This window comes from Hippoglossus stenolepis, chromosome 11 (assembly GCF_022539355.2).
Source record: "Hippoglossus stenolepis isolate QCI-W04-F060 chromosome 11, HSTE1.2, whole genome shotgun sequence".
Classification (NCBI taxonomy): Eukaryota; Metazoa; Chordata; class Actinopteri; order Pleuronectiformes; family Pleuronectidae; genus Hippoglossus; species Hippoglossus stenolepis.
Genome location: NC_061493.1, coordinates 23,415,705 through 23,428,696, shown reverse-complemented (window position 1 = coordinate 23,428,696; position 12,992 = coordinate 23,415,705). Strand labels below are relative to the sequence as shown.

At 43.5% G+C, this 12,992-nt stretch overlaps 1 long non-coding RNA gene across 1 annotated transcript; it reads left to right on the top strand.

Annotated features, from left to right (window-relative positions):
• The first annotated feature begins 7,625 nt into the window (after nucleotides 1-7,625).
• On the top strand, nucleotides 7,626-8,835 carry LOC124854479. Its single transcript, XR_007034713.1, has 2 exons — nucleotides 7,626-7,677; nucleotides 8,612-8,835. It is a non-coding gene; the product is annotated as an uncharacterized LOC124854479 (long non-coding RNA).
• Nucleotides 8,836-12,992: the final 4,157 nt, after the last annotated feature.

The window sequence follows — 12,992 nt, the reverse complement described above, 5'->3', positions numbered from 1 at the left end:
TAGTTATTTTTGCCAATGGGCGTGGCAAAATTGTTATATATATGTTTTTTTTTTTTTTTTCTAGGAACAGTACAACAACGAAATCTGGTTTGTGGAACTGGTATATATAAAGAGTCATATATATAGTCATATATGCCAGTTCCACAAAAACGATCGGCAGGCCAGTAGCAACGCGCGGCAGGAAGTCGCCTGGTACGGCGTTACGTTAGAAGCGATCAACTTTAAATGGCGTCATCTCAACAAACATGAGATTTTGTTTTTGACCGGAACAGATCGGTCTGTCGTGGTGATACTAAACAGCTGCACGTGATGGCGTGGGCCGCGAGTGCGTGATTAGTAGTAGTTTCAAGACCATTTAGCCGTTACCCCCACCCTCCGCAGCCCAATCAGTACAACAACAGTACAACACTACCTATGGTGGACAAATCTGGAAACTGTAGAAACATTCTGTCTCTAACAATTACTATATGTCAATTATTTATAACAATAATATCTAAATTCTTACAACATATTTAATTTAGATTGAGATTTCAATGGTAGCTCTTCTTATTATTATTGTTCTAACCCCGATGATTTGGCTTTTTTGAGCTCAAGCATGCTCAAAAGTGGTGAAAAATTTAATCTATATTGACTCTTCGTCCACAGCGCCACCTACTGGCGACGAAATGACATGTTTTATACTTTACAATTGCTGCTCTGGCTGCTTTGGTCTGTCAAGTGAGCTGGAGACCGTCATTGGACCATGGTCAGAATCGTGACATTTCCTCAAACCATGCAACGCAGAGACATGCGCGTGGTCATCGATCGCTCTCTCCACTAACCGCAACAGGCTTCAAAATGCATGAGCTCGGGCACGTTAGTGCTACAACGGAGCCCTAGTTATCATTTCTCCACAATTGCAGGTTATTTTATCGGACTTTTACTTTCGAAGTCCTCACCGGAAGTGAGGTACCTAACAACAGTGTGTTTGACAGTGTGCAGCAGCAGCAGGAGGAAGATCTGCATCCTCCTCCCTCCTCTCGTCCTCCCTCGTCCTCCTCATTACATCCATCCAGCGACCAGCTCTCACCCTCTGCTCCTCAGCCGCTGAGGAGCCCACTGCGAACGGGTAGGAGGACAGAGATATGCTACCCCTGGAAGAAATGGCCTTTTAACACCAGGGAGAATAAAACCAGAAGAGACATGAATCATTTATCTCCTCCTCCTCCTGCCTCCTCCATCCTCCTGCTCCTCCTCCCTCCTCGCCTCCCTGAGCCGCTCCTCCTCTGAGCGGGGCTCAGTGAAGTACGCGGATGATTCTCGTCTTTGAACGGGGCTGATGCTCCTCAGCCGTTTGCAGCCGGAGCTCCGGAGTTTGTGCGTCTGAGCCCGCGTTCACCGCAAATCGGAGCGCGTTGTTCCCGCGAGAGAAACAGGTTCAACCCGGAGGAACTCGGAGGAATAAACTCCACAAATGATTTAAAATCAACGACCTCATTATATCAGTTTCCAGAACTGCTTCATAAAATCTGCAGAAAAGAAATAACAAATACACACAACATGAAAATAAATACACGTTGTAAAATAATACTAAGCTCGTAGGATAAATTGAAAATAGGGAAAATATAACTGATGGAAATTATTATAAAAATAATTAGGAATTAAATACAGAACAAAATACAACAGGTGATATAAAAAATATAGTACTGATTCATAATTACTTTATTAGAATATGGAAAGTAAAAGTAAATCCATTAAATTGTGTAATTAGAAAAGATAATTCAAGAATGATATTTACAAAATACAAATATGAATATTCAAATATACTAAATAAGTACTTATTTTGTACTAAATACTAATACTACAAAGTGTATTCGAACACTAGCTTAAATATGTATGTAAATGTTCAATATGCAATATATTTATTGATATATATTCAATTATATATGAATGTTTATTAGTTAAAAACAATTGTAAAATGAAACTTAAAGAAATAAAATGCTAAATAGAAAAAAAAACTACTTAAACAAAAATAAAGAGAGTTCAAATTGTGATTTTACAACAGCGTATGAAATCAAACAGTAACAAACAGACGTGTGTGTGTGAACAGTCTCTGATGACATCAATGCAAAACAATGAAAAATGAGCTTCTCCAGTTTCTCCTGTTCCTGACAGAGGCAGCTATTGATTGTGTGTGTGTGTGTGTGTGTGTGTGTGTGTGTGTGTGTGTGTGTGTGTGTGTGTGTGTGTGTGTGTGTGTGTGTGTGTGTGTGTGTGTGTCTGTGTGTGTGTGACTGTACATTAACATCTCTCATGCACAGAATCTACTGCCTGCTTGACCTGCGATGTTCCACTGGTTTGGGATGGAGCGCCCTGATGCAGGGATGTGTTACAGAGAGGTGAGAAGCAGGAGGGACGAGGGGAGGGAGGAAGAAGCTGGTGCCGAGAGGTCCAGACCCGCCTCCTCTTCCTCCTCCTCCTCTCCTCCTGCACATTATAACCAACAAACAGTGGTACGGCAGTATGGCAGCCTCAGGGCGAGACGAGCCGTAAAAGCGGCAGAAGGCATGAGGGCTGCAGGAGACAGAATACGTAGACACGCGTTCACCAAGTAAAAAGGTTCTGTGCTCTTATTGAAACCGACCAGGACGTTTTGTTTGTTCTCTGTCTCCACGAGCAGATTATTCCTGCCTGAACGTTCAGGATCTGGAGGATGAGGGTCATATTCCAGAAACAGTGTCCAGGTTTATTACAGAAAGCGGTGCCAAATAAAGACTATGATGACAGTTCCCTCGGCTCCACAGAACAAAACCCGACTCGCGTGCAAAGCAACAAACATTACTGCTCGTTGCACGTGAATGGAATCTGACGTTGAAGCCTGTTTTGCGGCTCCTTCAATCCAGCGGAAGGCAGCCAGCCTCTGAAACAGGCAGCCCGGACAGTTTCCCTATTTTAATCAAATTTTTAAATGCCCGTGCAGATATTTTGTTTATATTCAGCAGATTGAAAAACTCTGTCCACCCTCACTGCTGATGTCCCTACAGGTGCAAACACAGGAAGTGTTCGGCCACTTCCTGTGTTTGCACCTGCAGCAAATGGAGGGAGAGGTGAGTAACAGGAAACATAAATAATCTATATAGTAACATCTTTATAATGTTAACAACATGAATTAATGAAAAACTGAACCAATCAACACTAATTAAAGCGTCACGCTATACTTGTCTGTTTTATGTTTTAGTCACATTGAATGGAAACGATGCCAAGCTAGCCTGTTTTATGGCTGTGAACTAATGAGAATCTTGTGGTTGAATGAAACGACAACAGAGGATAATTCTATTCCAGGGACAAAGGACACTAATAACTTTTCCCGATCGTTTGACAGCTTTGGTTTTCATGAGCAAAGCGTAAAAACAGGTGGAACATACAGGGAACCAAACTCGCTGGAAGAACTCTTTGTTTGGTTTGGAATCAAGAATTATTTCACTTTCTTTAACATCGTGGCGTTTCTCGAAGGTGACTGCCGTCTCTTGATACAAAACGTGGCTACGTCTACTACACTGTACTTGTCTAGATTATTCGGTAGGCGGGCGTGTGTGTGACATCAGCGTGTTATCACATTCTGCGCTTGTGTTCGCTACTTTTAAAATAAAGGTGCGTAAAAAAGTATTTCTCTTGCGAAAAGAGGGCGCTCACTTTGATGATTTCTGTTGCGGTTGTAATATCATTAGTTTATTGCAGCAAAGTAAACATCCTGCGCCGTTCATATGCGTCGGAGGAAGACTGCCTTCTTCTTCCTCCTCTTCCTCCTCTTCTTCTTCTCAACAAGTGTTTCCTGCAAACCAGCAGAGCCCTGGTTCTGTTTGATCCAGACCAAAACTCCTCTTCTGCTCTGAGGAACCTTTCACACCTGATGTTCAGGTTCAGACCTTTATCGTCAACATCTTTCGAGAAATAGTTTTGTTTAATCAAAGTACCATAACTTGAAATATTAGGAGGGTCTGGTCACACAGGATGTGATTGGACAGTGCGGTTTTTATCCTTAAATGTTTTTCTGTTGATCCATTGATGTCTTAACAAGTCCAATACTGATTGGTTTGTCTCACACGCACTGGGACGCCTCCTACCTTGTCTGTCTTTACGATTGCTTTAAAACGCTTCATAGAATAAACAAATGGGTAAATAATCTTTAAACACTGATTGCATGAACTCAGGAGTCTGGTGACAGGATCCCTGTAGATGTTACTTAATGGACCTGTATATTACCATATTTCATCAAAAGGGATTTTCTACAGTGACCACGGGCACAAAATATTCTTGGAAAATCCGCAAAGTTCCTCTGATTTCCCTCCAGGGTCTCAAAGTGGAACTCCAGTGAGGAGACCGTGGCCTTATTGTACTTTATGGACATTTATAATCCCCTGTGGCTCTGCTGTAATATTCTCATAAAAGTGAAATATCGATGCTGTATTTATACACCCAGCTGCGTGTCTACAGTGCACAAAGAAGTGACCTTGTTGTGTTTTCATTCCTGGAGGAAATAATGAAAAAAGCAGAAGCAACAGAATAAGGGGCAACGATAAGGCAAGAACTACTGGATGGATAATATAATAATATAATAATAATTCATGGATCATGAGGAAAATATTATAATAATATCAGACTAGTTTAGGAGTTTGTGCAATTTTTGGTGTGGATCTATCAAAAATCTGCATCTGGGGAATTTAAATGTGGATTCAGTTTGGGCCTCGAGGTTTGAACTCTACTGAGTCACATTCTGTTATGTCACAGAATCTCCAGACTTTCTACAGACTTTAAACTCGGCGTCCAGGCGGAGAAAGACACATCACACTTGCACCTCCTCCAGGGAAACTGCGGAGGAGGTGCAGCCTGTGTTTCGCTTGTGTCGTCACAGCTTAGAAACCAAAACGATGCCCCGGTTGCCTTAGATTTCCTGTGCAATCACGGATTATTACCAACATCTCGAGCAAAAGTGTTTGGAGATGGTGGTCCCTCTTGTGAAAAAGTCCCCGGTGAGGAGGCCGGCGTCTGAGATCTACAGTTAAAGAACGCTGCGAATACAGATGGACGGATCAGTGCTGCGTCTTTGAACAATGAGTGGACTGGAGGAGAGGAGGAGGATGAGAGGAAGGGGATAAAGGGATGAGAGAGGAGGTGATGGAGACAGAGGGGAAAGACAAAGAGAGATTACTTCCAATTTAGGGCCGGGCTGTTCGCACACACCTCCTGTTGGAGAAGTGGATTTCCTTCAGCCAGGCTGCAGCAGAATAGAAGCTGATCCAAATGCTGCACCAAAATCCCTGCGTTTTGTGTGCTGCTCTATTGATTATCAAAGGTGGCGTTTCGCTGTGATTGATCATTTCTGTTCGGAGCTGAGGCCCAAACAAATTGGATTGTCGTCGTTTTAATAAACAAAAGGAAACACTGAATGCATGGTACACAACAGAAAGCATGTCTCACACACACACACACACACACAACACACAGTTAATTAGGAACCCCCTGTTTGATCAGTCATGGCGAAAAAGCTGAAAGTGATTCAGCCTCAACACAAACTAAAAATAAAAGCCCAGGGACGGGGAACGCTTTGAAAAGGCTCGGTGCTTTTCCTCTGGTCTATGACCCCGGCTTCTTATCGACTGGCCTGAAGTGTAAACACGCCTGCACAGATAACATTGTGTGGTGGAAAACCGGAAAGGTCAGGGGGGGGGGTTGTAATGGAGACAGAAGTCCACGCTCCAGAAGTACGATGGATTAGTCTCAAACGAATTAGTCTCAAATACTGATTACGATTGTTTATTTCCTTTGCTCTTGCTTGTCTTATTATCATATTGTCAATCATACGTGAATTACTCTGAACTGCACTAACCTGCGTGACAGGTCCCATATGAATACAGTTTGATTGATTAGTCCTGCATAATGTCCGACTTGATCTCGAAAAGTCTATGGACACACACACACACACACAAGTTTGTACGAGTAATGGAACCGCTGCTGTATCTTTTGGTGACTCTGCTCTCTCAGTTTAATCATTGGCCTCGGGAGCAACCCAGGTTTCTGATGCAAACAGACGGAATGTACATTGTGGGAAATGTAGTGGGTATGGCCCAGGAGCGTTAAAGGCCACAGCCTGGACGCTGCTCTTTGCTCACAGGGTGAAGCTGATTGAAATTCCGAGCGTCCCGCGTCGCCGACCTGGCGTCAGTCCACAGTGAAATACTGCAGCCTGTTTTACACTCTGCTGCCGTGGAGGGAGGAAACCGGAGAGCAAAAACTCAGGGTGGCAGCAGAAGTCCAAACGTACGTCCTCCCGTTCTAACTGGAGGACGGGAAATGGAAGAAAGTCTCCTCTCCCATTTCCCTCTAAATCCTCTGTATATCACGTCATGTGACAGTAGGTTGTTTGAGAACTTTGTAGCAATAAAATAGAAGGTTATACTTGTGGTTGAATGAATGAGTCGTTGTGTTTGCAGAGGCCCGGGCAAAGACGGAGGTTCGTTACCTTGGCGATGACACCAGATTTAATCCTCACTCGATCTTTACTGAACTCATTGTTTGGAAGCACAGAGCTTCACAAACTGTGGAAACCAAAAGATCCTGAAATCACAACCTCACTGTCGAATGTCAAAATGAAACCTGTGGAACTGATTTGAATGTTTTGATAGTAAAACGAATGCTAACGATTGATGACCATTTTATTTGTGGAGCATCTCGTAATACACGAGTCCCCCATGCTGACAAAATACAAATAAAAATGAACCCACTTGATATTGATGATTCATCAGCTGCTGTCGTTCTTCAATATTTTATTGGACGTGGTGTCTGTTTTCTGTATTTTTGAATAAATCATCGTGCAGCATTTTGTATTATTATGTAATGAATCCCTTTAGTTGTAAGCCTCTGCGTATTCTCTTTGTCGCTTGTTTATTTTTTCCGCTCGAATTATCACTTTCTTTGAGGAAATTGGCCCAAACGCTGCATGAAACCCCCGAAGCTGCTGGAAAGAAACTCTGGAGTCTTTGTAAACAGCATTTCCACATTCCATGTTTCCGCCTTGAACGAGGCTCCGGTTACAGAGATGCAAACAAATCCGGCTTTGGGAGATTCTCACTTTAACCACACGATACGAGTTTTACACGACTTCGTCCTGACACGTCCTCATTAGAGACAGAAACCCCGAAATCTCCGTGTGGGACGAGGGGAGAAAACCACCGCCGCTCTTTGATCGCTGCAGAGCAGAGTGGCACTCAGCGACGAGCACGCGTTGCCACGGTTACAGCATCCCCCATCGTTTCACAAGGCAACCTGCCTGTTGAAGTCCCTGGAGTATTTTCCTAATGTGTGTGTGTGTGTGTGTGTGTGTGTTTACCCCCACCTGAGTGCATGTATATTACGAATGCAATTGATTGCTGTCAACATTAGTACATTGGCTAAATAAACACTTTAAGCTTTGTGCTGCCAGAAGCATCAAAGCAAGTACGATCAGTGTTTGCACTAGTATATTAGTAATAGAAGTACTGAGTAGTACTTGTATGGGGACAGGAGCTAAATACTGGTTAAAGTGGTGGTGGGTGAGGGATTTGATTTGATTGTGTTAACCAGCCGGTTGTCTCTGTGTTTCTCTGACAGGTTGCCTGTTTGAGAGCGAGCTGTGTTCACCATATGAGATCTGTGTGAACGGTAAGAGATTTAAACCACACACGCATTTAACACGTGACAGGTCGATCAAAGTATAAACGCCAGGCACATGAACAACTGTGAAAATACATTAATAATATTATATATATATGAGGGCAGTTACAGGTGAGGTGTCTTTTAAATCAGCCAAAATGCTTGAAAGCAAATGAACGACCTAAAATGACCATGTTCCATCTGCTAACATGGAGGAGGCAGGGTCTACACTGCAGCCACTTTATTAAATATGATAATATGTAGATTCACACTTCTGTGTTGTGTAGTTAAACACACTCACATATAAATAATCCCCCCTCCGGCCTCCAGAGGAAAGGCAGCCTGCTGAGAATCAACCTAGAATCAAAACAGAGAAGTTGTTCACAGATAATCATCAGCATTTGTACTTTATACTGTTTAAAATCTGTGTCTCCACTTGGTGAGGTGGATGATAACCGGCTCACCGATCATGTGTTTGGTGGGAAGCTCTTGTTTGTGCAGATCAGACTTCACTTATCAACCTTTAGGTCAAAGACGGAGCTGCGACAGAACGCGATCATCTGTTGCAGCCTCTCATTAGGGATGGGCAGTGTGTTAGGAGTACACAGTACACAGTACACAGTACACAGTACACAGTTGGCCGAGCGTGTTTATTCCAGGTGGGGTGTGTTTGTTTTGATTTTATTATCTTGGTCATTTCCTGTCTGGGCAGCGTCCTTTTGAAATGTGCCCCGTAATCTAATCCTGCGTCGGGTGCAGTGAAAATAAAAGATTATATCCTCGTCTAATTTAATTTTTTAGCTGAGCTCAGACGACTGTGTAGCTTCAGGTGACCTCGATTAATGTACTAGTGAATTAGTGAGTACTCGTGTAATAAAGTAGTAATGACTAATTACTGATTACTTATGTAGCCGCTGATTGGGTCCCTTGGTTTCACCGACAGAGCTGTAATGGGGCTCATCTTGAAGGAGCTGACTCAGCATGGAAGAGACTACGGTTCCAGTTCCACTTTAATTGACCTTCGTTAACTCGACAAGAGCAGAGCTGATTTCTCGGCTGCCCAATGTGTGCTGTGGAGAAGTGTTGTTATTCCTGTGCTGAATACAGAGTGTGTAAAACATCAGGCCTGCGGATTTTTACAAGAAAACATTAAAACCATGAAAAGCACCAGAGAAAAACCTTTTTTTATTGTGTAGTTTTACAGTTTAACATCAAATTTGTTTTGGATTATGAAATCATTCGATCGTATCACAAAGTTTGAACTTGTTTTTGACTGGTTGGTAAAACAAATGGTAAAAACAAACAAAAAAGTCCAAAATACTTAAGCCCATGAAATTGATAATTATCCATCCACAAGCAGTGGAATGAAAACAGTTTTAGATTCTCTGTGTGTGTGTGTGTCTGTGTGTGTGAGCCCTGGATCACTGCAGGCAGGCTCCACGCCTGATGAGTGGGACGCGGGAGGAAGCACCGGATATGGTTTTATTTGCCCACAGATGGGTAGGTGCAATGAATCTTCAGGAGCTGATAAACTGTGGGTTAAACAGGTCAACACACATCCAGTAGCGGCCCAGGTGTTCCTTCTAACAACACACACACACACACACACACACACACACACACACACACCACACACACACACACACACACACACACACACACACACACACACACACACACACACACACACACACACACACACACCTGCTTCCCTTGATTAGCTGCTTGAGGACAAAAAAAAAAGCGCAGTGCAGATCACCATGGCAACAGGCTCTGGAAGGGCAGCACTAAGCGGGCCAGTACGTCCACAGGCCCTGTTGCATGTTGTCTCCTGAGGCGGCAACGGTTGTCGTGTCACGGTGTCTTATATATATATATATATATATATATATATATATTATAATCATTACAGTGGTTTCCTCCTTCCAGTTGTCGCTTGCTGAGGTTGATGGAAGCTTACAAGAGTCATCTCTGTTTTAAAGTCTCAGAGCGCAGGGAATTGGCTGAAAGTTAACAATGTCTTCGGTTTGGTTTTAAACCTGATCTGCTCCTGAGTAATATTTTTGAGTGATTATCACTCAGGATGAGGAAATAATTAACGATGCTCGTGTCCTTTACCCTGTACTTTGGGTTTCTGTAGCTCTTATCAGAGGTATAGCTAAATCATATAAGATGTTTGAAATATGCTGAACAAAGAAAGTCCGCAATGCTAGCACAAGTGTTTGGGCCTTTCACTCACTTACTTTACAACACACAACAACAACAGCAACACACTGGTCAGCACGGTAGCCATGCTCCATCCTCCCATCTTTACACACACAGCCTGTGCGTCCAGAGAGCAGGCCCATGAATCCTCATTCTGCTCCTAATCTGGACCATTAATCACGAGAAGACGCGTCTGGCTCTGAATTACAGGCCTGTGGTAAGTGTGGAAACTGCAGATTTATGCATGTAAAGTGTAATTATGAGGGATAATTCAAGATGTTGCTTCTGGGAGACACAGAAATGGTGTCACGTGAGATCGCAGCTGGGAAACGAGAGGCCTGTGGAATTCTTAAAGATGCCACAAACATCCTTATAGCCTGAGCTGGTTACAACGGTTCGGATTTGACTTTCAGGCACCAGGTTGAATTTGTAGGGAAATCTGTTTTCCTGGTGTAAACAGGAAGAAGCTGATGCTCTGCCATTTGGAGCCAACTGAGCTGATTAAGGTAAGATTCACCAGATCTGGATCATGACCATAAGTAGATCCGGTTCAGGGACTAGTGCAGTGCCCGTTTGGAATGGGCCGGTTTTCTTTTTTTGCCAAAGATCAGTTTTGAGCTCTGAGGATTAACTCTGAAGTTGGTTTGGTGGAGTCTATTTCGGTGGTGATTTAATTGATTGTTTGAAAGTCTTCAAGCAGAACTGGACAGTTGAACAAGCAGTGCTGCAGACAGATGAAAATCTTGGTCACCCAGTGTCAAAAGATTGGGAAATTTTAATCTCGTCCATGATACTGTGGCTATAGATGTGTTTAATAAAGAGGGATCATTCAGATGACAATCCTGGAATGCGCAGGGATGAAGGTGTATTCTGCGCAGTGAGGGAGAGGCTGGACTTGTACAGGAAGGTTTCAGAAACAGATAGAAACTTGACGGTGAATCCTAAATGTAAATACAGATGGATGTTTCCACTTCCTCCCATAGAAATCAAGCTGAGATGTTCAGTTTTACCGTTGTGGGCGCGTGTTTTGACCTTTCAGTTGCAGAATCCTCACAGCCTGGTCAGTCAGGAATCAGGCGTCCTCCCCCTGCTCGTCGTCTCTCTGTCCGTCTCTCTGTGACTCGAAAATGTGGGGGTGGCCCAGTGAAAGATCTGAGTTGGCCCAGCAGCGTGACCAGCTTTCCATGATCATCTCAGCCCGTTAAGTGGAGCTCGCAGTTTGATTGAGGCGACCACAGTGGCGGCGGCTATTTAAACGAGAGGCCTGGTGGGATGTGGGAGTGTCGTTGCAACACAACAAACACACACTTTCTCCCATGTGCACTCACACGTACGGGTATCCAGTGAAGAACAGCCATGTAGGATGATTAGAATGGACACCACGTAATTGTAGCATAGCAACACCTCAGTATTTTCACAGTAACCAAATACATTTATCTGCGTACTTCTACTTTACATGAGCGTCATCATTTTAAGTTACTTTATGTTTGATTTTTGCGTGTTCGATTCCCTGCTCTAAGTGTGTGTTCTGCGTGTTCACAGATGGCGTGTTCGGGAGGTGTCACTCTGTTCCAGTGAGGGAGGTTTACACCTACGATGTCTCCACGTCCGTAGTGCAAAGCGCTTCAGGATGCTGGACAAGCTGTCCAGCAGGGTCGATCTCCTGCAAGGCGTCTCCTTCGCTTTCTCATCCCCAGTGTGTATATTTAATGAATACGTTGAGTTGTTATTAACTTATGTATTTGAGCTCTGCAACAAATTAAAACAAACCAACCAACAAACAGACACAGTGAAATCCGCGTTATGGAAGAGAGTTTAGCAGAGGTCTGATAAACAGGATTTAGCAGTTACATGAAATCAAATTTATGTGTGTGTGTGTGTGTATATGAAATTGAGTTATTTAATAATAATAAGTTTGTCTTTTGGTTTAAAAGCTGCATGAGCGTCACTCAGCGTCTTCTAAAGATCTAAAACTATTAAAGAAACATACGAACTCGTGATTTGAATCCACAATATCTCAGCTGCACATTGTTGGACGTGTCTGCACAGCGACTGAAGAAGTCCAACTCGCACATTTTAATCTGCTAGATCCAGACTTTTATTTGGCTCTGCACCGATTTACACTCCTTCAGCAGAAATATTATAACGGATTTATAAAAGGTTTTCTCACCGTAGCTGCAGTGAAGTTTAATGTGCTAAACTGAAGGGACGTCTTCTTCTATCTGGAGACAGCTCCTGAGTTTACAGACTGATCGACAGAAATGAATCCTGGATAAAACACACGTTCAGTCTTTGGTTGAAAGAACCTTTACAGACTGAACAGGCTTGAAGGATTATTTTATTTTCAAGCCGAGTAGAAAACACTCCTTCAGAGGAAAGTGGAGATAACACCCTGAACTCATGTTGGTAAGGATTTATAAATCTGTGAGGGTGGGAGAGACACGTCACTGCGAGACAAATCATGTTAGCACCAACATGTGCAGGCATCTACAAAAGACTTTAAATATCACTTTTAGATCATGGGGACATTTTACACATGCACGCTGAGCGGCTTCCCCCGACCCGTACCTCATCCTTCCAAGCGTCGTGGAAATCCATCCGGTACATTTTGCTAACAAACAAATGGACGGAGGTGAAAATACCTTCTCTTCTGTGGAGGGGAAATCCTGAATTTCATGTGTTTACATAACCTGAGTGAAATCTCCTGGTGAAACAAGTTGCTGTTATCGTAGTGTATCACTAGAGGAGCAGAGATCTGTGAGAACAGCCCCACATTGGCCAGTTGAGAGGGAATTTCATCCATTTCATCATCAGCATCCAGCAAGACAGGTTTCCTGACGCCTCGACCTCCTGACTGCTCTGACCTCCTCTCTGTACTGTGGTCATCCTACGCCCAGATGAGAAGCTCATTTTCTGTTGCTCCTCTGGATTGGGGGTGCAGCTTCGGCCCTGACAACATCCCGCATCTTCGTCCAGCTCAAGTTCAGTCTGCTGAGAAGCGTGAATCTCCCGGTGGGGTGCTCCCAGCGTTTATTAACCTGCAGTGTCAGATACCGTCTGTTCTGCGTCCCTAACGCCCATTTTCCCAGCCCGCCGTGACTTGCGTTGAGACCCGTTTA